At 37.8% G+C, this 23,490-nt stretch overlaps 3 long non-coding RNA genes across 3 annotated transcripts; 1 reads left to right on the top strand and 2 right to left on the bottom strand.

The window, feature by feature from the left end:
* Nucleotides 1-3,844: 3,844 nt before the first annotated feature.
* Nucleotides 3,845-8,699, bottom strand: LOC110890089. The gene is made up of 2 exons (XR_004871498.1): nucleotides 8,645-8,699; nucleotides 3,845-4,250 (listed from the first exon to the last, which is right to left on the bottom strand). It is a non-coding gene; the product is annotated as an uncharacterized LOC110890089 (long non-coding RNA).
* Nucleotides 8,700-9,661: 962 nt separating this feature from the next.
* LOC110891951 lies at nucleotides 9,662-11,444 on the bottom strand. The gene is made up of 3 exons (XR_002565698.2): nucleotides 11,340-11,444; nucleotides 11,171-11,238; nucleotides 9,662-9,735 (listed from the first exon to the last, which is right to left on the bottom strand). It is a non-coding gene; the product is annotated as an uncharacterized LOC110891951 (long non-coding RNA).
* An 8,242-nt stretch (nucleotides 11,445-19,686) lies between these two features.
* LOC110891952 lies at nucleotides 19,687-21,492 on the top strand. The gene is made up of 3 exons (XR_002565699.2): nucleotides 19,687-19,803; nucleotides 20,344-20,397; nucleotides 21,208-21,492. It is a non-coding gene; the product is annotated as an uncharacterized LOC110891952 (long non-coding RNA).
* Nucleotides 21,493-23,490: the final 1,998 nt, after the last annotated feature.

Below are 23,490 nucleotides of genomic sequence, written 5' to 3'. Positions count from 1 at the left end.
AGCAGGTAGGTCGTTGAACCAGATCCTGGCGGATCCGACAAGAGTCTGCATGAACATTAGGCAACATTCAACATTTGACCATTTTTCTATTCGAGCAGCACCAGTGAAGATCTGGAGGTGATCCTCGGGATCTTCAGTCCCATCATACGTTCTGATATGGGTTGGCATCTTGATTTTTGATTGAAAATCATAATCGGCTATCTGCCTTGAGAAGCATGAAAGGTTGCTTGGCTTATAGGGTTTAGCCAGGTCTTCTTCAGGTCTTGTATCCACATTGTGACTATTGCCATGATTCCCTTGAGTGGCTAACACTTGATTAATGAAGTGTTGCCATGGGAAGTTGGCCATCATCTGGGACATCAGGTTAGGTACGAGGTTGAAACCCTGAAGGCTTCCTGGACCAACCGAGCAGTTTACCCCGAGAGGGGTGCTAGCAACAGCACTTCGTGCTAAAGGGAGCACGGACAGAGCTTGCTCCCATGTGGTTGTTAAAGAAGCTGGATAGCTTGTTACCGGGGATTGTAGGAGCTGGTCAAGCGTTAGCTCATGTCCCAGGGAGTGCCACTAGTAATTGGTTGGGAAGAGAAAATGGGATGGACCGTTGGATTTGTCATAGTGGATAGATAAGGATGAGGGTTTGAAGGGTTGCTAGGACCAGCCTCACTTCTTGTGGCAAAAGGAGGTTGGGGTGGTCTGGGAGACAGTGTTGGCTCAGGTTCGTCATAATCTAAACGAATTCTTACCCCCTTTTCCTTTCTTTACTCACATGCTGGTTAAGAAGTGACCTTAACTCGAGAAAGTTATTAGCGACCCCCTCGGGGGTAAGTTCAACACGCGTTGGGGCGTCTGATAAACCAACGTTGGGAGACGGAGCCCCAGATCTGGATGGGGTTGGCGTGTTGAAGGTAAGGAACTCGGGTGTACTCCCCGGAGTTGAAAACGGTGTGGTTATAGTTGTGTGAGCTTGGCCACTACCCGGGGTGGAGGTGTTAGGGATTAAGATATTGGGACGACAGAGGTTTTCATGTCATTCCACCACACCTTGAAAACCTTTTAAGTTATCTTGCAATCCAAACATTCAGTCAACAAACTCATTCATCAAAAACACATGAATCAAGTGATTAAAAAAAATGACCGGTATTACAGTTATGATGGCCAAAAAGCTAATGTCAAAAAACAATATGCAATATATTTGATAACTGTAGTAACAAACTATAACCAACAAATATCATGTATTGCATACATAAAAGTAAAATCCATATATCAAACAAAATATAAAATGTATTTAGATTTGTAGAGCTTTTTGCTGATAAACTACATCAAGAAACATAGAAATTAAACCTAGAAATAGAGACTTACATAAATGGTCCGACATCGGATCTGTTGATGCAACAAATACTAGACCGAGGATGGTAGCTGAGGTGGTTAGGCAAAAGGGCTGAAGGGTTCAGTTTTGCCTAACGCAGGTCGCGGGGTCCCTCCACGTTTGCAAAACGTGGAAGGAGGTTCACTAGTATGTAATTGTTATTTGCTTTGAAGTTCTTTCTCCGAGGCAAGCTCGAATCCAGAAAAGAAAGCAAATAGAACGAGTGTGTGGTGAATGTGATGAAGAGTAACTTGGAAGTGAGCAAGTACTCTATGAATGACCAGAGATGAGGGATCTTTCTCTGTTTCGGAATGTCTTTGGAGTGAAATGAGTTGTCTTCTTATAGGGGAAGACATCTCCTAAAATGGTATGTACAAGACTAGTGGAACCTGTTTGCAATGGAGGGTTTCCCCTTTTGGGGTTGAAGGCTTTAGACCCCTGGTTAATAGCGTGTACTCGTGCAGACCTGCTCTGATTTTGTGGGCGTGAGTTGGTGAGACGAGCTCTCAGATGTGATTGATTACTGTTCCTCGCTTTTCTCACTTTACAGCTTTTCATCCGGTGAACCTTTCAACCTTTTAAGCATTTGCATATTTAGTCATCTTATTTAATCTTGGGCTACCCCCGTCATCAGGATCCATATAGCAATAAGAAATTGAGCTTGGCAAGATATTTGACTCAACCTCATCCGCCACTTATACTCACATAGTCACATCCACCACAATCAGGTGCATGCAGCACCGATCGACCCTACAGGACCATCGCCAGAACCCTAACCAAAGTGAAATCCTTATGTCATAAGATTAGTTATCAAAGTAACACCCAATTCTAATTCCAAAACAAATTTCTTATTAATATAATTAAATGAAGAAAATCGGAAATAATACAAACAAACCTTAGAATCAGAGGAAGCTACTGCTTGATTAAGAACCCTTCTACCTTGACCGCCTAAAGCCTCACGCCGACCAGATAAATCGGTGTCGGTCGATCACCGGAGGGTCAAATTTGATCCCGAGTTCGGGAAAAGGATAAAAAATCACACTTATTGTAAATAAAACCATGATTACAAGCATAAAAGAGAGATGAAAGACATTAGTAGCTTATTTGTGTAGCAAGAGAAGAAGAGGGAGAAAGGAGCAGGGATTGAATGAGAGTAAACAAAATGAAAGGGGTAGACATTCAACACATACACCCCACCGCCTTTTCATCTGATTAATAACTAGTTTAATACCCGTCCGGTGGACGGGTTACGTTGATGTATTATAGTAACAACATGAATTAGGGATGAGTAAATCGTTCCCGGTACCGGTACCGAATTTACCGAACCGGGTACTTTTTCGTTACCGATTCGGTACCGACCTTTAGCATTTTTGGTACCGGTTCGGTACCGGTATTTACCAGTTTTTACCCTCAAATACCGGTACCAAACCGTACCGAACCAGATATATTCGGTACCGGTACCCACTTTTGGGGATTTTCGGTACCGGTACCGAGCTCATCCCTAACATGAACAACAAAGCTAATCTATATTAAGCGTACATAAAATCAAATTAGATACAGTCTATTCCCGTACATCCGAGTTTGTGCAGAGACATACACTTGTTGGAGGAGCGAAGGACATGAGTCCCAAACTACAGAGTTAAATAACAGTATGTTTAAATATATTTTAGTTTTTAAAATTTATATAAAGAAACAAAATGTTTGGTCTAGTATACTAGTGTGTCCGTTTCAACCTGCCATTCAACCTAACCACTGTCGCTCGTTTCCATATAATAAACATAGTTGTAATGATTATTTAGTTATTTGATAATTTTTTTAAACAGCCCATTTCGACAAACCCCTTCTTACACAAACCAAAATGATCATTTTTTAAACGACCCACCCTGACCATTATCCATTTTGACCAACCATGACCCGTCTGGTGGACGGGTATTTTAAAGTCATCATGACAGACACACATATATATGTTAATGAGAAGTTAAAGCCATTAAGCGTTTTGGTGCAACACCCCAAGACCAGATACTAATATAATTTCATTGTTATTCCTTTCAAAACCACCTATATTTTGACTATTAAATTCAAAATAGCACTTTACAAACCAAGTCAAACAGGTCGGGTTAGATTATTCAAACAAATGCAAAGTAATAATTCTATTAAAAATACACAAATAATATTAACACACAATAAAAGTAATAATAAAATTGTTGGTTTAACACCATGAGTTAATATTATACATCAACCTCAAAGGCATACCGAATCTCATGTTGGTCTCGTCTTGTTAACAATATTCCCATATTTCTCACCATATTAATTTGTGTTTCAATAATAAACACAGGACAAAGAAGCAGGGGATCATTCTCTAATGCAGAAGAGAAACTGAAAGCTTGTTGCACACATATATACAATGATATTATGCTATCTTTGTGTCGATAATCTTCATCATAGATTATTTGTGTCGATAATCTTCGTCATAGATTATTACAAAAGAATGACTATTATTTGTATTCAATAAATTGGAAGATAAGAGAGTAATGTTACACCCTACAACATACAAGTACACTATTCCAATATCAAGATCTACAAAATGTTAATTGTGGGTATGAATGAGTCACTTGCCTTGTATTCTCTCATTACACTTTTTTCCTGCAACTAATGGGACAAGGACCTGAATGTCACCTTCAACCTATACAAAAATGCTGGTCGTCTTGTGGATGATTTTGACAACTTGGTTTCTTCTAGTTTTTCATGTGAGTCAGGCTGTGAATTGAAGGGATTCTCGACATTAATTTTTATATCGTTTTTAAATTCTTGTGCACCCTCTAACGATCCCCGTCGAGTTCTTTTGATTGCAAGTACATGATCATTGTGAAGAATTCCTTTGTACCTGTCATTCACCAGCTTTCCTATTCACTAGCTTTCCTATTTAAAAATATATATTAGAGTTTCTCTCCGTACATATCCCATTTTCTATCCGTACATATACCAATGGCAACTTTCTTCCGCCGGTAAAACAACCGGCGACCACTACTGGAGACCACTTGTCTTGCAGGTAAAACCTCCGACAACCACCCTAGTTCGACAACCACCCTAGTTCCGACCACAAGACCCAGCTCCGACGACCACAAGACCTAGCTCCGCCACAAGACCCAGCTCCGACCACAAGACCCAACCGGCGACCCAACCGACGACCACTCCGGCGGCCTATTCTCTTTTCTTGCAGGTACAAGGCGACCACTTTTCTTTCTCCGACAACCAACCTAGTTCCGACCACAAGACCCAGCTCCGACGACCACTTTTCTTCGCTCCGACGCCGGCTTCACGATACCCCTGTTACAGGTGCTTTCTTTCCACGAGTCTTGTTCTTCGATCAGACCCTATTTAATCGTATGTTTGTTCAATCAGGTCGTATTCTTTCACTCTTTAGATGTTTCAATTCACTTCTGATTGTTTTTTAGTGCTGATTTTTTGTGATTTTAGGAAGTAGGTTGAATGTGTGTGGTGTGTTGATTTTGTGAATTTAGGCTATATTTTGTGTATATACAAGAAGCTCAGTGATATTTTGTTGAGTTTTGTTGTTCAATTCTCTTATGATTGATTTTGTGTGTTGATTTTTGTGATTTTAGGCTATAATTTGTGTAAATACAAGAAGCTTAGTGATATTTAAGAAGTAAAATATATATATATATATATATAAATAAATAAATAAAATATAAAGAGTTGGTAGTTTTGCCCTTTGTATTGCCCGTTGTTTGTTACTTGTGGTTAGTTGTTAACTGTAAGCATAGACAATAGAAACCATGACTTTTACTTGAGATCATGTCTAAGGACGAGAGGTGCAGGTAAGGGTAAATTTAGAAGTTGTAGTTTACGTGTGGCGTCTTGGAACGTAGGAACTCTTAGTAGTAAATTGTTGGAAGTGATAGACGCACTTAAAAGACGTAGGGTACAGATAGCGTGCCTTCAGGAGACTAGGTGGAAAGGACATAGAGCAGAAGAGCGCAATGGGTACAAGTTGTTGTATTCTGGGTCGGATGGGGCTAAGAACGGAGTAGGATTTTTGGTGTCTATAGAATTGCACAAGAATGTAATTGAGGTGATACGACACAACGATAGAATTATGGTGTTAAGGTTAGTATTAGGTGAGCAAGTAGTGACAGTGGTATGCGCATATGCACCGCAAGTGGGACTAGGAGACCAAGTGAAAAGAGAGTTCTGGATTGTCTAGATGTAGTAGTAAGAGACATACCTAGGGAGGAGAAAATTTTTATAGGAGGAGATTTTAATGGACACATTGGTAAGGAAAGTGATGGCTTTGAGTTGGTGCATGGGGGTTTTGGTTTTGGGGATAGGAATGACCCTGGTAGAGACCTTCTAGACTTTGCGGCAGCTCACGACCTAGGAATTATAAACTCGTTCTTTAGGAAGAGAGAATCTCATTTGATCACTTTTAGTAGCGGAGGACGTAACACGCAAATCGACTATCTTTTGATGAGGCAGGAAGATCGACGGATGTGGATGGACTGCAAGGTTATACCAAGGGAGACTGCAACGGCTCAACATCATTTGCTAGTAGCAGATATAGCCCTAAAAGTAAGGCTAACTGAGGGGAAAAGGAAAACCAGACCTATGATCCGTTGGGGAAACTTGAAGGGAGAAAAAAGTATGATGTTTAGAGATAAAGTTAACTCGATGATATCGATGCAACTAGGTGACGATGCAAACCGGATGTGGGAGGCTATGGCGACTACGATCACTACAGTGGCGAATGAGACGCTAGGGGTCACAACAGGAAAGACTGGTGGTCATAAGGAGTCCTGGTGGTGGAATGAAGACGTGCAGACCAAAATAAAGGATAAGCAACAGAGTTTTAGAGATCTTTTGAGGTGCACAGATGAGGAGGAGCGGTTGAGGGTAAGGGAGATATACAAGAAGGCAAAAAGGGAAGCGAAAAAGGCGGTGACCGATGCAAAAAACACAGCCTATAAACGAATGTACGAATGTCTGGAAAGTAAAGAGGGGGAGCATGATATGTTCAAGATTTCTAAAGCTAGGGAGCGAAGAAGACAAGATCTAGGAGTAGTAAAGTTTATTAAAGGAGAGGATGGACGTGTTTTAGTCAAGGAACATGACATTAAGTTGAGATGGCAAACCTACTTCCACAATCTTTTCAACCATGGTAGGGCATACCAACAAGATAGCAGCAATCCCAGGATTCAAAGGCGACAACAGAATAATTGCTACTGCAGGAGGATCACACATGACGAGGTGAGGATGGCACTTATGAAGATGGGAAGAGGAAAGGCAGTGGGTTTGGACAACATACCGATTGAGGTGTGGAAGTGTTTGGGAGAAGAAGGAGTCCAATGGTTAACACTTTTGTTCAATTGTATTTTCAAGACTGGAAAAATGCCAGATCAGTGGAGGAGTAGTGTCGTGGTGCCTTTATAGAAGAATAAAGGAGACGCTCAATGTTGTGGGAACTACAGAGGAATCAAACTGCTAAGTCACACTATGAAGCTCTGGGAGAGGGTAATTGAAACTAGAATTAGAAGAGAAACTCAGGTTTCAGTAAACCAATTTGGATTCATGAAAGGGAGGTCAACTACAGAAGCGATACATATTCTAAGGAGGTTGATGGAAAAATATAGAGCGAAGAAGCAAGATTTACATATGGTGTTTATCGACCTAGAAAAGGCATATGACACTGTCCCACGACAACTGATTTGGGATAGTTTGGAGGGTCGAGGTCTACCGGGGAAATATATAGACATAATTAAGGATACATACGATAGAACGGAAACTAGTGTCCGCGCGCCTGTAGGAGACACAAACTTCTTTCCTGTGGAGGTAGGACTCCACCAGGGGTCTGCGTTGAGCCCTTTTCTTTTTGCGGTTGTCTTGGATGAGCTATCCAAGTTGATTCAGAAGACAGTCCCATGGTGCATGCTTTTTGCTGACGATATTGTGTTGATTGCAGAGACTAAACAGTGCCTGAACGCGAGGGTAGAGGAGTGGCGAGTAGCCTTAGAGGGCAAGGGCCTAAGGATTAGTCGATCTAAGACTGAGTATCTACACTGTGATTTCAGTGGTGTAGCCGATGACGATGACACCCAAATCACCATTGAGGATCAATTGGTTCCGCATGTAACTAGATTTAAGTATCTGGGGTCGTTTGTACAAAGAGATGGTGACATAGATAGTGATGTAACCCATCGCATACAGGCTGGCTGGTGTAGATGGAGGGCAGCCAGTGGGGTATTGTGCGATAGGAGGTTCCCAACTAAATTAAAGGGGAAATTTTATAGGGTAGCAGTCAGGCCCGCTATGCTATATGGAACAGACTGTTGGGCTATCAAGAAAACACAAGCGCGCAAGATGGAGGTAGCAGAGATGAGGATGCTGAGGTGGATGTGTGGACACACGAGGTTAGATCGGATAAGAAATGAGGTTTTTAGAGAAAGATTAGGAGTGGCTAGTATATCGGAGAAGATTAAGGAGGGGAGATTGAGATGGTTTGGGCATGTGAAGCGGATGGAAACGACGGCACCAGTTAGAGTAGTGGAAACTCTTACTGTCGAGGGGAGGAGAGGAAGAGGCAGACCCAAACTGACATGGGATGAGCAGATTAGGCATGATTTAGTAGAGTTGCATCTCTCTGAGGACATGGTCCAAGATAGGACTTCGTGGAGGCGTAGGATTAGGGTTAAGGACTTCTAGAAGATATTGCACTAAGGTCTTAGGTGTATTTTAAGGAGATAGGTTTCTCTTACTCTTTAAGGGACTTTTCCGCTGATTGCCTTCTTGTGTTTATGCCCAAATGATATTGTATGCATGCTATTACACATGATTTACGTTATATTGTGTCACTCGGACCAATTTCTTGGTACGAGGGACTTCTTATTTCTATATGCTTTGATGTGGTGTGTTGGTTTGCTGTTCGTTTTCGAGCCGAGGGTCTCTCCGGAAGCAGCCTCTCTATCCCTATGGATAGAGGCAAGGTCTGCCTACATCCCACCCTCCCCAGACCCTATAAGTAGCTTCGCTATTTGTGGGGTTTACTGGGTATGGTTGTTGTTGTTGTTGTCCTATTTAAAAATATGTTTTCTTCTAAATAAAGAATACTTGATTTGAACAGAATTTAAATCTAACATAGGTATGGCATCAGCTCAAATATTATTATCACTCTAATTAATATTTAATATTAATTTCTCTATTTTAATTTTTAAATAAACATATAGATAACAAAGACATAAGCAAGCCAGCTCACCTTGTCATAACCTAGAACACTGGATTGTAGCAGCTTCATCTTTTCACTTATTTTCTATACCTCACCTGAAGAAGAAAAATAAAAGTTTTCTGTTGATTAATAATCTTTTATGTAATTATTAAAATATAAAGGAATAAAAAAGAGGAGGTGTGACTATTGGAAATTGAGATGTGAAAATGTATAAGAAATCAAATGGTACCCTTTTAGCAAAGCTATGGCTATCAGTAACTTGGCCTCTTTTTTGAACGGCAAGGAACGACGTGTCAACCACTGTGACACCAGGCGCTGTGGCTAAGGTCGACTACTCGACTGCCGCCAGCCCCTTGGCTCTCCCAAATGCGCGGAAACCCGACCTCTACCCGCCCGAAGGCACGACAGTGAAATAATCGGTAAAACCCCGCCTCCCATCCAAGACGAACCGGTGCCGCCCGTATTCGCCCCTTCACCTGGATGCCGCAGAAAATAATGGGGAGAGTAAGAGTCGAACCTGAGTCACAAGGAACACCAATTCCTTCCCCAACCACTCCACCACTACCTCATTGGCAGTAACTTGGCCGTTTATTGCTCCAAAATGAATGAACCCAACTGCACCTTCAGAAGATGAAGAACCTCGTGTCAGCTCTTACTTCTTTAAATCGCATATACCACTGAAAATGTATATAAAGTAACATAAGTTGTATATTTTTAAACTCTTAAACTATACTGAAAAATCTACAAAAAGCACAAACCTAGATGTCATTTACCAATATTTTAACTGAAAGGTACATAACATGAGGGTGCTCACATTTTTCTTCCCTTTGCATTGATATGCAAAGACACTTCCATTTTCATTCAAGAAAGCCATAGTGAAACCAAAGGGATCTTCATTGCAGGAACTTGGGGCCCACTTACAGTGTCATGAAAATCGATCTGCAACCCATCAAGGTATATATGTCCATTTTCATGATGATGTGAAAACCAAAGTAGAGAATTGGAAAGAGATGACAACTCAATATAGGGAGTATTCATCATACTTCGTTGTGGTTATACTTCCCAGCATATTTACTGCAGCCACTTCATGTTTTCTCCTATGCCCCTTTTCCCCTTTTCTTCACATTAACTACTATATTATCAACAAAAACTTCTCAAAACCTTCTTTTATATAGATCATGAAAAATAATATCAAACTGAGAGGCTTGGTTCAAGAAAAAAACATGGAAGAATAATAGCAGGTACCAAATAGTTTTCTGATTGACGATTACCACATTCATAATCGCCGAGAATGATAATTGCCATTGAAATAATCATGGATGACTTCAGAATGATGATTGTTGTTATCTTCACCATGATTGGCTCGACATTCATCTTCATAATCCACCAATGCCTTGTCATCTTCATCACGAAGAAGACATCAAGGTTTGTGGCGAAGACGAAAGCAAAGGAAGATAAAAAGAAAAAGGTATACTTGCGCAAAGTGTAACAGACGTCGGAAATATGAAGAAGCAACACTTTGTGGTTTGGAAAGAAACTGGTAATAACACATAAAAGAACCCCAATCTATATTAATAACAGAAATCCACCCGATTAGCCATTGGAGAAGAAGATGACTTCCGATTCTCACTCACCAGTCTCATTGAGGTACACCAGAATCTCTTTTCCGGCCGAAGATTTCGCCTCATAGTCCGACATTTTCCTATTGTTCTCAGACGACATGAACTGAACCACTGGCAAAATATATACACTGTAATCAGAATAAAAAATCAGTAAGAATAAAGATGAATATGGGAAAGATTTGAAATTAGATAAACTGCCTTGAAACCATCTAGTTGCAATACTCGATTCCCATCTCCAAAATCAAGTTAACTCCGTTGACTTTCTTGTCAATGCAGAGACAGCTGATACAAAACCTATTGTACCCAATAGCAACCATGAAAATCCTGTAACCCTGCAATCACAATGGCGCGCCTCCTAAAATGGGTTAAACTCAAAATTCATCAGAATTTGTAACAGAATACATCAAATCCCACCTCTCTCTCAGGTAGAAATGTCAATGTTTACACCTGTAGACAACCACAATTCAACTATCGTATTTTGAAGATAATATTAACTTAAAAAAGGGCGTACAGTAAATAGATTTAGCCCAAATAGAAAAGTGAAGAATCAATGCATGATAATACGGCAAAACAAACTTTCTTAGGGGCACAAAGAGCATGAGTGTACATAAAAGCTTTCTCTGGTGGAGTCACCTATGGCGTGTCAGGGAACTTTTCATCTACTGATTGTGAAATAACATCTGAATCTGGTATCCATCTCTATAAACAATATTACAATTATGGCACGGTATGCCTGACATACAGAGGCAACATACCTTTTATACTACCATAATGTAGGCCTTTCCACACATAAGCATGCTAAATACTATAAATTTTACTTAGAATTCTATGCTGATTAGCAACATCCTCACTAGAGTTTTCCAACTTTCATTCTCAGTCATACCGGCTTGTGATCGTTCGGTCATATACTACAAGCATTAAACGGCAAAAGATGCTGAAAGATACCTGAAAAGTATTATCCAAAAGCTAGGTAGCTCACCCATTGTCCAACCAAAGATACCTCAAAAGTAAATCTAAATTGGACAAAAAAGGCCTATTGTATAACTAACAAAATGCTATATGTAAACACAAATTAACAGAATAGGCACTGCAAAAATTTGAAGAATTTGCTCACCCTTTTAGACAAATTATAAAGTTTAGCAGCTCGGCTTCTCTTAGAGCCTGTAGCATTTCGAGAAGCGCTTGTTCTTTTAGTTCCCAAAGATTCTTCTTCATCATCCTAACCAAAAAACTAATTATAGTTAGTACATTGAACAATTAATTAACACCAAAAGACAAAAAAACAAGCATAAATCTCTAATCATGATCAGTAGATACATATATATAATTCCACCCTATTATTTCAATATTATCATCAACATGAAATCAGGATTATAGTTCCATAAAAGCATGAAATCATGAACTAATTTCAAGAAGCATAATAATATATATCTTTGTCTAAAAGAGACTTGCCACTTTGTGCTACCATAATTGATGCTTAGCAAGTTTCTGAGAGTATCACTCAGATTCGTAGCCACATAGAAGCCACATATCCGCTAAACAACGGGATAAGACCACAAACAAAATTATACACCAATTGACCACCGACCACGAAACTCGAGTGTTGAAGAAGAAAAGGTATGTGAAGCTGGTGACCGAGAGAAATTGGGATGCAGAATTAGCAACAGTGGGAAATTTAGGTATCGACTTCGAACAAATTATAATAGATATCATTAATTTTACCCAATTTTATCCGATTTCAAACAACAAAAAATATAATCATAAGAAACCCTAACTAAAATCTAGATGCTTACCAGATCTTGAATGAAGAAAGCTTGAATGTAGGTTTGAGATCGCAATCAAAGAACGCGGTACCATCGATGTGTTTATTTCTGTGCATATATCATATCTGCTACAAAAGGAAAGATGTATGGAGGCGAATATTTGGATGCAAGGGTCTCTATATTATATAAGACTACTGGGCAACTGCATTCTACCCACGTCCCACTTTCATAGCAACCGTGCCAAATGGAGAAGATGGGCCGCAAACCATGGGAACGTACACAACTACCCTGAACTGCCACCACAGGAGTTATTTTTTGGAGTTTAAGTGGCTGAGATTTAATCTCAGCCAAATCCAATGGTGGAGATTGATTTAAGAGTTGGTTACACTTAATGGGTTCCATATATATATATATAATTGACACACAAAGTATACCCTTTATGCAAAGTGTATAACTCCATTTCAATAATATATTGCAAAACAGGTACAATCTATCAAGCATAAAGTACAAACTATGATGCCTAGAATTGTTGTAAATTAGAAGTATATATAATATTGAATCACTGTTCATCATCACTCCTAACTAATTTGTCACACGTCATCCTATTGAAAAAATAGTCAAACTTATAACACATTTTATCCGAAAAAAGAAAACCAATTACATGATTAATTAAATTTTATTAAAAATTAAAACAATTAATTAAGAATACACAATCAGTGTTCATCCCCACTTTATATATACCTATATAGGGCCAGGATTTAGAGAAAACGGTGAAAAGTGTGAGAACAGAGAGAACGGTTATGGATCGTCAGATCAAAACAATCTATGGACTAGATGACGCGGTGACGTTTTCGTAAATAACATCACGTTTATTAGTGTGGCGCGCTTCATTAGGGGTAAAATGTCTTTTGATTTCTCTACACAATCATCTCATGAATAAAACGCTATTAAATTCCCGCTTTAACCTACATAGCACACCATCCTAATCTAAACGCCATTAGATATAAGACGCCAAATTTTTTTTTAAACGATAAAGCTGAATAAACAATGACTGAAACGGCGGGACTTAATTACTAGCATTTATTATAATAAAATCCTGCCTAAAACAACCACCAAAAAACATCCTCTATATACAACATCTCAGACCTTCCATTAAACACACAAAACCCAAAACGCCATATTTAATACACACCATTCGTCTTAGAAACGCCACAAAACTCAAACATCAAATATCCCCTAAAACAAAACGTTTCTTTGAAATTCAGTTTGGTTGTCGGTAAGGTTTCGCTCAATATGATGGAAAAAATCCTTAAGTGAGGATATTGTCCATCTCATTGAGTAAAATATTATTGACTTTATCCTCAACTTCCATCCAACTTATAACGCCAAAACATACAAAAACATTATTGAGTTTTGTTCTCAATAAAGTTTAGCTGTATGGGGTGGACAACATTGTTAGACATCTTTTTCTTAACTGAGGATTAACAATGTTTTCCATTTCATACAACAAAACATTATTGAGTTTAGCATGACCAAATTTAGAGATTTAAGGTACTTTTATTTAGTGACGTTCTTTTTCTCACTAAAACGCCAAAAAGTTAAAAAAATCAAACATCGTTCCTTGGATATTCAATATTGTTCTACGCGAAGTTTTGTCGAATGGATTATTAGCTGAGGTGTAACAACCCGCACATTCGTGCGTTGTTACTACTTGTTATACTCGTTACGCCTAGCACAGAGATTCAGATCATAATGTACCTATATCGCATACATCGCAATATCGCAACATTTTCGCATATTATTGCATATTTTATCACTATCACATCACATTGCACTTTCTGACAACCACGAAGATGTCGAGTGAGGACCAATTCTACCCTCCTTGGTAGACGTGATATGTTGCAGTGCAACTCGTTACTCAAAACACACAATAATGTTCACGATGACATAGAGAGAGGACCTATTCTACCCTCCTCAAAGACCGCGAAGCTTCGCAAAGTAATCGCATACTCGAAACAAAACCCGGTTATTGTATCGCAACTTTGAATAATTAAATATATAATGTGAATACGTACAAACGGCCCCTTATGAATAATCAAATATATAATAATAATTAAATATAGAAAACGCGTACCCAAAACTATCGCAACACTCGAATCGATGAAGTTCTTCGCGCCAGAAATCCAACGGGATTGGCCATCCGAACGGATAGGCCATCCGGACGGATAGGCCATCCAAGCGGATAGGCCATCCGAACGGATGGGCCATCCGACCCGGATCACCACATCACCCCCACTCTTCTCCCTTGCCTATAAATAGCCTGTCACTTCACTTGAACAGTGATGTGACAGCTCCCACTCGACCAGCACGCTCTTGGACCCTTTGTCTCTCGATTTCTCGCGATTCTGGTAAGATCTCAAACTAAAAACTTGTACTTCTGTGATCTACACTCAATTCTACACCATTCTATCTTTTAAAACTCAACTTTTAACCGTGAAATCTACTGATTTGAGGTGTTCAAAGATGATGTCATCGAGAGTTCATATGAACTTCAAAGTGTGACCTCATTTCACCATGAACAACTCAGATCTGGGTGATTTCCACATGTTTTTATAACAATCTCACCTAAAATCTATGTATCTAATCAAAGTATGGTGTGATTTCGGGTTGAACATGGAAAAACCGTCAAGAACGGCCAGATCTGATGGAACGGGGTGGTTCCCGGCCGTTAGAACTGGTCGGAACTGAGGGAATTTCATTTGTTAAACACGATGTCACAACGTTTCGATAAAACCACTCGTATCCTTTCCTGAAGCCATCAGGAACAACTAATCAGGACGTTAGAACGAACTGTCAAGCATACATCATCCGAACCAAACAGACATCATCCGAACGGATGAGCCATTCGACCGGATACCTGTCAGTTACATGTCATCCGATCGGATATGAGCCATCCGACCGGACATCTGTCAATTATATGTCATCCGATCGGATATGAGCCATCCGACCGGACATCTGTCAATTATAAGTCATCCGATCGGATATGAGCCATCCGACCGGGCATCTGTCAATTATATGTCATCAGATCGGATATGAGCCATCCGACCGGACATCTGTCATTAATATGTCATCCGATCGGATATGGTCATCCGACAGGATATCTGTTATCCGACAGGATATCTGTTATCCGACCGGATATCTGTTCATACGAAACTATTCCCGTTTAAACCGTGCATCGCTTACGATACCATTCAATGTTTAGGCTAACTCAGACGCACTCTCAACCGATCCAACCAATTCATGTTCTCACTGAATACGCACTGTGAGTATACTTGAACCCTTTTTGCTTTTGCACTTTTGGGTGTAACATACGTTGCTATCAAATCTAATCACATCAAAGGCTTAATCTATTTATCACTTGCGAATGACCAATATGCATAGTTATACGTGATGCTAGTTACATATGTGCTAGGACTTATACTCGCGACGTCCCACCATGACTAGTATAGTACTATTGCGCCCGACGGGGTCTAGTTTAGCAATCGCGATCGAAGCTCGAGGACTTAGCTGGTAGTATCAGTTTTGTGAGTATATATGTCGTGTATTACGTTTATGTATGTGGAAATTCGCAGCTTTTATCTATTACACTACTACATATCAAACCTGTATACTCGCCAATACTTTTATATTGACATTATTTTAACGTATGTTGTCGGATTAGTCGCAGTCTACATCATATCAAGCTAGGAAGTCTAGAAACTCGTCTAAAATCTAGGTTGTCGGATTTGTATTGTTCGAGGGGACAAGAAATCTGTGATAACTTATGTGGTTGTATTATTTGTTAGTATGGGATAACGAATGTAATAAATATTATCGTAAGATAGTTGTTATGGATTCTCTTGAGCAATCTTATTCGCCTAGTGCCGCGCCCCGATGATTCCGCCATCGGTTGGGGTGTGACATGAGGGGTGTAACTCAATAACATTTTGTTGCATGAGATGGACAAATCTTCAAGAAAAAGAGGCTGATGTCACACTTTGTGCTTCCAAACAGCGATAAGAAAGCTACTTCAAAAACAAAAAAACAAAATGAATCATACGAAAGTCGAAACAGCCAGTTAAGATGATTCAAAAAAGAAGAAAGAGACTAGTGACAGTGAAGATTTGGAAGATCAATTGTTTATATATATATTTTTTTAATTTTCTTTTTCAGTTGATTGTTATATAATAACAACGCCATATATAATAAAAACACCACACAGACAAATGCTTGTGAAAACACCATCATGCCATAAAACGCCCCAAAACTCGCAAACTATAATAAAATTACCTTGGACAAGTATTATAAAAAAAACTAAAACAAAAGTATAAAAACCAAGGTACAAGAAAAATAGAACAAAGTGCCATCTTTATATAAAATCTCATTAAAAATAAAAACGCCAAAATCTCGAAAAGGTATCTAGAAACAGTAACTACAAAACAGTAAAATTGAAGCGACGGAAACTTTATTATTAACAACATTTATTATATTAAAATCTAAAACGCCAAACTTGAAAGATGGGACGCGTTACAGACTTCAGAGAAAAAGCTTATCAAAAACAGTAATTACAAACAGTAACAGAAACGACGAATACTTTATTATAATAATACACCGCCTAAACTACGTGCCAAAGACATCCTATAAAATGATACCTCTCAGCAACTTCCAGTTGATCACATGAAAAAAACAAACGCCAATATTCCTAAATATCACTCACTGTAAAACGCCAAAAATTAAAAAAAAAAATAAAGATGGCTAACATGCTTTCTTGGATTTTCAGTATTGTTCTTCATGGAGTTTCACTGAATGGATTATTAGGTGAGTGGAGTAACTCAGTAAGATTTACAAAGGTGAACACCCTGTTAACTAAAGAAACACAAGTCCTTCCATAAGCAAGAGCGAAGCACAAAAGTACAGTTGAATGACAAGTCAATATAGAAAATTGCCATCGAGGTAGCCAAGATTATGGTTGCCACTAACCGAAAATGAATATCAGGATATCAGAGAATAAACCAGAGGAAAGTTCCCCGTCATCCACAACCTAGATTGTAGACAATTAAACCGATATAGGGGCACACAAGTGGTTAAGTGGAAAAGAATATGTCATGAATCTTAAGGACGGCTAGTTCCTTACATGGTGGCAAAAGAAGGACAAATGTCGAATTGATTCATGTGGAGTCTACCATCATAAATCCGAATGTTTGTTAAAGCTAAATCCCTTAAGAATTTCCCTTAAATATTGGACATTGATGTGCGTAGAAGCTTAGTATCAACCTTATTTAAACCCTATGTAAATCAAGAATCCTAAAGGTTTTAGCCATACCTTTATAGTCGAAATTTTGATTGTCATCAAAAGGATATAGTTGAAATCATTAAGAACTATACGATAATCTTGAACAACAACCCAATTCCAATAGACTTGATGCCTAAGTAACTCGAAAAAAAATCAATGCAGGTACATAAATAAGCTGATTAGCCCTCTACCAAACAAAAATCGTGTGCACCAGAAGAATACCACGACTTAGATTGCTTAACAACAAGAAACTAGTTATATCTATAGACCAAATGGAAAAGATGAAGAACATTATCATTGTAAACCAAACCCGCAACCTCACGTTCTTTGTTAAAAAGAAAGACAAGAGATGTGTATATGAAGTTATTATAAAGATTTGAATACAGTCCTTATGAGTTCTTAGTGATGCCATTAATATAAGAACAACATAGCTGTAGCATTCATGGATCTCATAAACTTAGTTTGTAAGGCAAATGGGGTCGTGGATACACTCAGTAGAAAATAAAGTCTCCGACCAATAAGAATCCATTCATCTAGATCTAGTGTTAAGATAACCCACTTAGACAAAATAAAGCATGCACAACAAGAGAGCCTTACGTACATAGGAGTTGCATACATGAGAGTTAATTTATAGCATTAAACACCTTCTAGCTACCTACAACTTGAAATCACATAATGGAAATAGGAGAAGTAACAATGGACTTTGTTACCAACCCCCGAGATCTGAAAGGATTATATAATAGAAATGTTTTACCAAAGTCTATATTAACAAGATTATTCTCCTGACATAGTGGCATATCTCAATCATAACCAACAAAGATAGTCGTTTCACCCCGAGATTTTTTTTGCAAAGTTTCTATAGCGTGCATAGTTTGAATAAAATCGAGCACTGCATACCACCCTTATACTGACTGGAAAAGTGAACAGACTATCTGAACATTAGAATATATACTCCATGCATGCTTAATTGACTTTGGTAGTAGTTGGGACGTCCATCTACCATTGATCGCATTCTCATAAGATAATAGTTACAACATCAACATAAAAAGAGCACCTTATGAAACGTTATGTTAGAGGAAATGTAGGACCCCTATTTGTTAGAATGAAGTAGGCAAAAGTCAGTTATTTGGACCTAAGATGATTAAACAAACAACTCACAACATCAAGCATTTTAAAGAAAGCATCGAAAGTGCTCATGAACGACAAAAGAGTTATACAAATTAAAAGCCTAAGTTCTTAGAATTTTAAGTAGGTAATAAGGTGATGCTGGAGATATCGTCTTCGAAAGGAACAATATGATCAAATGATACATAAAGGAAAGTGAAGACGAGATGAAGGAATCTGTCCCTCAATTATTCACGGTTTGACATGTTTCGAGGACGAAACCTAAGTTACGAGGGGGGGGGGTAGAGTTGTAACACTCCATTTTGTAGAATGATGCTTAATTCTCGAGTCGAGTATGAAAAGGGTAATTTATGGTATGCTTTAGGAGTTTGTACTCCATACTTGAATGTTGTGGTGCACACCATATGTCGGGCTAGTTTCATAATGGTAATTTAAAAATGAATGTGTGCTAAACATATAGCTTTGGACTTAGTAGTAAAGGGGTGATGTTGGGATTATGTTAAATTGTTTACCTAAATGTAGTTGACAATTGTAGTATCATGAGAGCATTAGTATGTATTGAATGGATTATCTATGTATATGGTGTCCCTAGTATGGTCTACTATATAAAGATGGACATAAGTTTCAAAGTTAGAAAGGTAGCTTACCGGTTGGATTTACCACCGACATTGGATGGAATTCACAACACCTTCCATGTGTCACAACTACGGAAGTGTCTCACAGATGAAACAACTTACGTGCCACTCGATGATATTGAACTGGATGAGAGAATGAATTATGTTGAAAGACCGATAGCTATCAAGGATTCCAAAGTAACGCATATTCTTAACAAGGCCATTAGACAAGTCCTAGTCCAATGGCAACACCAAAAGGGATTGGATCTAACATAGGAATCGGATGATGAAATACGGGATCACTACCCGACACTATTTGGTATGTATTCAGGTTTCGGGGACGAAACCTCCTTTAAGGAGGGTAGACTTGTAACACCCCAAAATGTACATACATGATTATTATAATTTTCATAGTTTGTCCTAGTAAGAAAGTATAAAACATAACCAAAAACTAATAAGTTTTTGGAAAGAAAATAACATAACTAAATGATTACATTTAGTTTTAATAAAAGATGAAGATGTTTAATGGAATTTAAGTATGGATCAAACATAAAGGGCCAATTATGGCAAAGTGGAAAGTTGAGGTTTATAGATGAATAAAGTGCAGAATTTTAGTATGTGTGTGTGAAGGGAAGAACGCCTTCAAGAACAAAAACTCAAAATTCAGCAAATTAGAAAGGAAATTGATGGTTAATCTCTTGCATGAGCCCTAATACATGATCATCTAAGCTCGTTTAACAAGTGGTAAGTTGTAATTTTCGATTTGGATGATTTTGATATGAAGAGTATGGATGAAATTGACAAATTGCTTAAGTATGTTTGTGGAATAGTGTTGATTGATGAAGAAACCATGATTAGAAATATTTTTGAATGCTAATTTGAATGAAATTGATATGTTCATATGTTTTGATAGATAGCTCTCATAAATCATGAAGTGGGTTTTTGAGAATTGATCATGAATAGAAGTTTTTAGTCAAAATTATGATGTTAACTTGTAAACTAGAAGGTAGGATGAATATTTGTGTTAATGTTCATTCAATGTGATGATTTTAGTGATTGGGGATTTATGTATGTATAAAAATATGATGTGTAAGAACATGAAAAATAACAATTTCTAAACAACAATGATCGACGCACACCAAGTGCTCGATGAAATGCATAGATGATAATTATGTGAACAAGTGACAATTATTAGTACAATTCATGTTTAGAAAGTGAGTATGCATTGTATATGGTGAAACGGATTCATGAGAACTAAAGAAAAAATGAATGCGTTAAATGTAGGTGTAAAGGAAGAAGGTTCAAGCAACAAGAAACCTTAAGGCTTGCAAAATCGAGGTACGTTACTTGTACGATTAAAGTTTACTTGTAGTAATGTTATATATCGTGGTATTCGAAATGCGTTATAGAATGGTCGTGTAATAGACCCATCACTAACGGGTCAAAGAAAAAGAATGTATATGTTGGAATGTTATGTAGTCGAACCGTATGAACGGGTTCGTACTAAAAGAATGTATGTTGGAATGTTATGTAGTCGAACCGTATGAACGGGTCGCACTAATAGAATATTTGTTGGTATGCTATGTAGTCGAACCGTATAAACGGGTCGCGCGAATAGAATGTATGTTGGAATGTTATGTAGTCATGAATGCTAGTAACTTACATAAAACTTAGTTAAAAGTAGCATAGTGGAGCATGATCGAATTGATGTGGTGAATATAGAAGGAATCGCTAAGAAAATGAAGTAGTAATGTATGTGGTATGACTCGTTTCGAATGGATCGAAATGGGTTGAAAATGAGATGGTAAAATGGATTAAGTAAGGACTCGATTGTAAACGGGTCAAAAATGATTAAATTGTATCAAGTATGTATGATATAAATTGACCCATTGTAAATGGGTTAATAAAGACTTGTATGATAAATAGCGGTAATGGTTGAGCATTGGCACGTTACTAACGGGTCGAATGGGTTGCATATATGAATGTTGATGAGATGTTGGAAATAATGCTAAAACGGAAAGAATGGTTACAACAAGGATTGTTAGCAAAATAGTAACATTGTTAATGGGTTGAATAAGGATAAGTAATGAATGCTATGGGTTTGTTTGGTATAATGAATTAACGAATGTTTTGATGTTGTGTATGTAGGTAAATCTCATCCTTAATAACGGCGAGCCTGGATCGAACACACTACAACTCATGCCCAAAAATGCGCTTCCGTATAAGTTTTTGTGTCAAAGGGTCAAAACTCTCTTTTGGTTTATGAGATGTTTCTTTGTATCTAAGGTCTTTTGTAAGTAGATTAGTTGATGGTCATAGTTAGTTAAATTTGAGCAAATGTAGTTTAAAAAGTTATGATAGTCGTAATGTCATAGTTAGCCGTAAGAGGAGCAACTGAACTGTTACTTAATTTAAGGATGACTGTCATTTTAATATTATAATGTCATTATTTAATTGATATTTTTCATTTACTTATAATATTATCCCGAACATAACAAATAAGAAAATAAATGTTATGAGTCAATGGAGTTGAAATGGGAAGTCAACTTCCATTCTTACCACAATAAAACTTACAGACTTGCTATTTGCCCGAATCAAAAGTGTAGTATTCTCGAAAAGAAAATATAAATGAAGGAAAAAGGAAAAAAAATGGGGCGATTCAAAGGATTCGTCAGGAAATAAGGTCCAATATATGTCTCTTCATTTATACGTATATTATTATATTTGAGCTCGTATCGGTAAAAATAATCTTATGCTTTATGAAGTGCTCAACTTCTTAAATAAAATCATCAAAACATAGGAATGGGGAGGAGTTGGTTAATCCTGTATAGTTTTGATAAAAACTTTTGGGTTGGAGTTCATAATATATCTGCCATTATCATCTATAAAAATTTTGGGTTGGAGTTCTAAATCAGCCATCATGTCTTTAGCTTTGTTCAGATCTTGGTATCCTTTTATCGTGTGCTTATCGGTTTCTCCATTTGAAGTGGTTCACATTAAGTAGGGTAAGCATTTACACCTTCGTTCTTATAAGTATGGATTTTGAGCTTTCATAGTTTGAGTTAGATTTAAAGAATAATTAATGTGGTTTTTACAAAATCTACTATATGAATGGTAGCCTACTTTCGTACATATGATTTTCATATTTTTACTCTTTCATATCTTGAAGATGTTTCTTTTGTGTTGCGGATTCATTTGCGTTTAGGTTCTCTGTTGATTTTGCGGGTTGTTACAGGTATTATTCACGTTATCTGTTCGATTTTTGCGATATGCCCGCGCCGCAACACGCGTGGGTCTAATTACTAGTTATTATTAATAGTAATATTATTAGTAGTAGTATTGTTAGTATTATTTTTATGTACTAGGGTTATTGTCAGGGCATGTATTGGGTAGCCTAGCCTTAGTTAGGCATGGACTGATCAACCATGCTTAAACAAGGCAACATTAACCAATATCCAACCATGAAAATAACTAGTTAGGTGTACCATTGCCTAACCTAGAATCATGTAATTGTGTCAGGACTCTGAGATAGTACCCGGTCGTACTAGCAATTGTTAAACAGGTGAGTTATCATGTTTTATTTATAAAACTGTGATTGTATACTCGTTATGTCTGGACTGGTAATAATATAAAAATGCTGTAATGTGCAATTATCAGTAGGGGTATATTTGGATCCTTATATGCTTAATGGGATGTGTTGGAATTGGCTGAAAAGAGGATAGGGTTCCTCGTATGCACCACAACACTACAATATCTATGCGATGGCCGGAGGGGTATGAGAAGCCCATTGCTGGTGGTTGTGAAAAAGTCATGAATGGCACACGGTTGCCCTTGGCCCAAAATATCACAACCCATGTTACATGCATGTCAATTGTGTTGTTTTTTTTATAAACTGTATAACATGAGCTCACCAGTTATATCGCTGACGTCGTTTAAGTATACATATCATAGGTAATTAGTGATATACTCTTAGAAATAGAGAGAAGACAAGTGAGATCGGAAGATCTAGAAGTTCCTAGATGTTGAATATTGTAAATAAATAATATGTTGTTCTCAAACTATTATAAGTTTAATGAAAGTTTAATTTGCTTCTGCCGTAAGTGTATGAGTGGGGTGTTACATATAGAGAGAGACGAAAGAGAGAGAGAGAGAGAAAGAGAGAGAGATGAGGTCGCCGGAGGTGGTGGTGGGTTGGCGGTGGTCTGTAGTGGATGATGGCTGAGAGAGATATATATATAGAGAGAAAGAAGAAATAGATATATAAAGAGAGACTCAAGAGAGAGAGTTTCAACTTTATATATGTTTTAAATTTAAAATTTTGTTTTTTAATTAAAATATTTCTTAATTAAATGGACAAAATCAAAAAATACCCTTTTTCTCTCTACTAAAATTACAAAAATATTCTGATTTAACCAAAAAATTTAACTGGGT

This window comes from Helianthus annuus, chromosome 11, assembly GCF_002127325.2.
Source record: "Helianthus annuus cultivar XRQ/B chromosome 11, HanXRQr2.0-SUNRISE, whole genome shotgun sequence".
In the NCBI taxonomy this organism is placed as follows: domain Eukaryota; kingdom Viridiplantae; phylum Streptophyta; class Magnoliopsida; order Asterales; family Asteraceae; genus Helianthus; species Helianthus annuus.
This window is presented reverse-complemented; position numbering and strand designations above follow the sequence as displayed.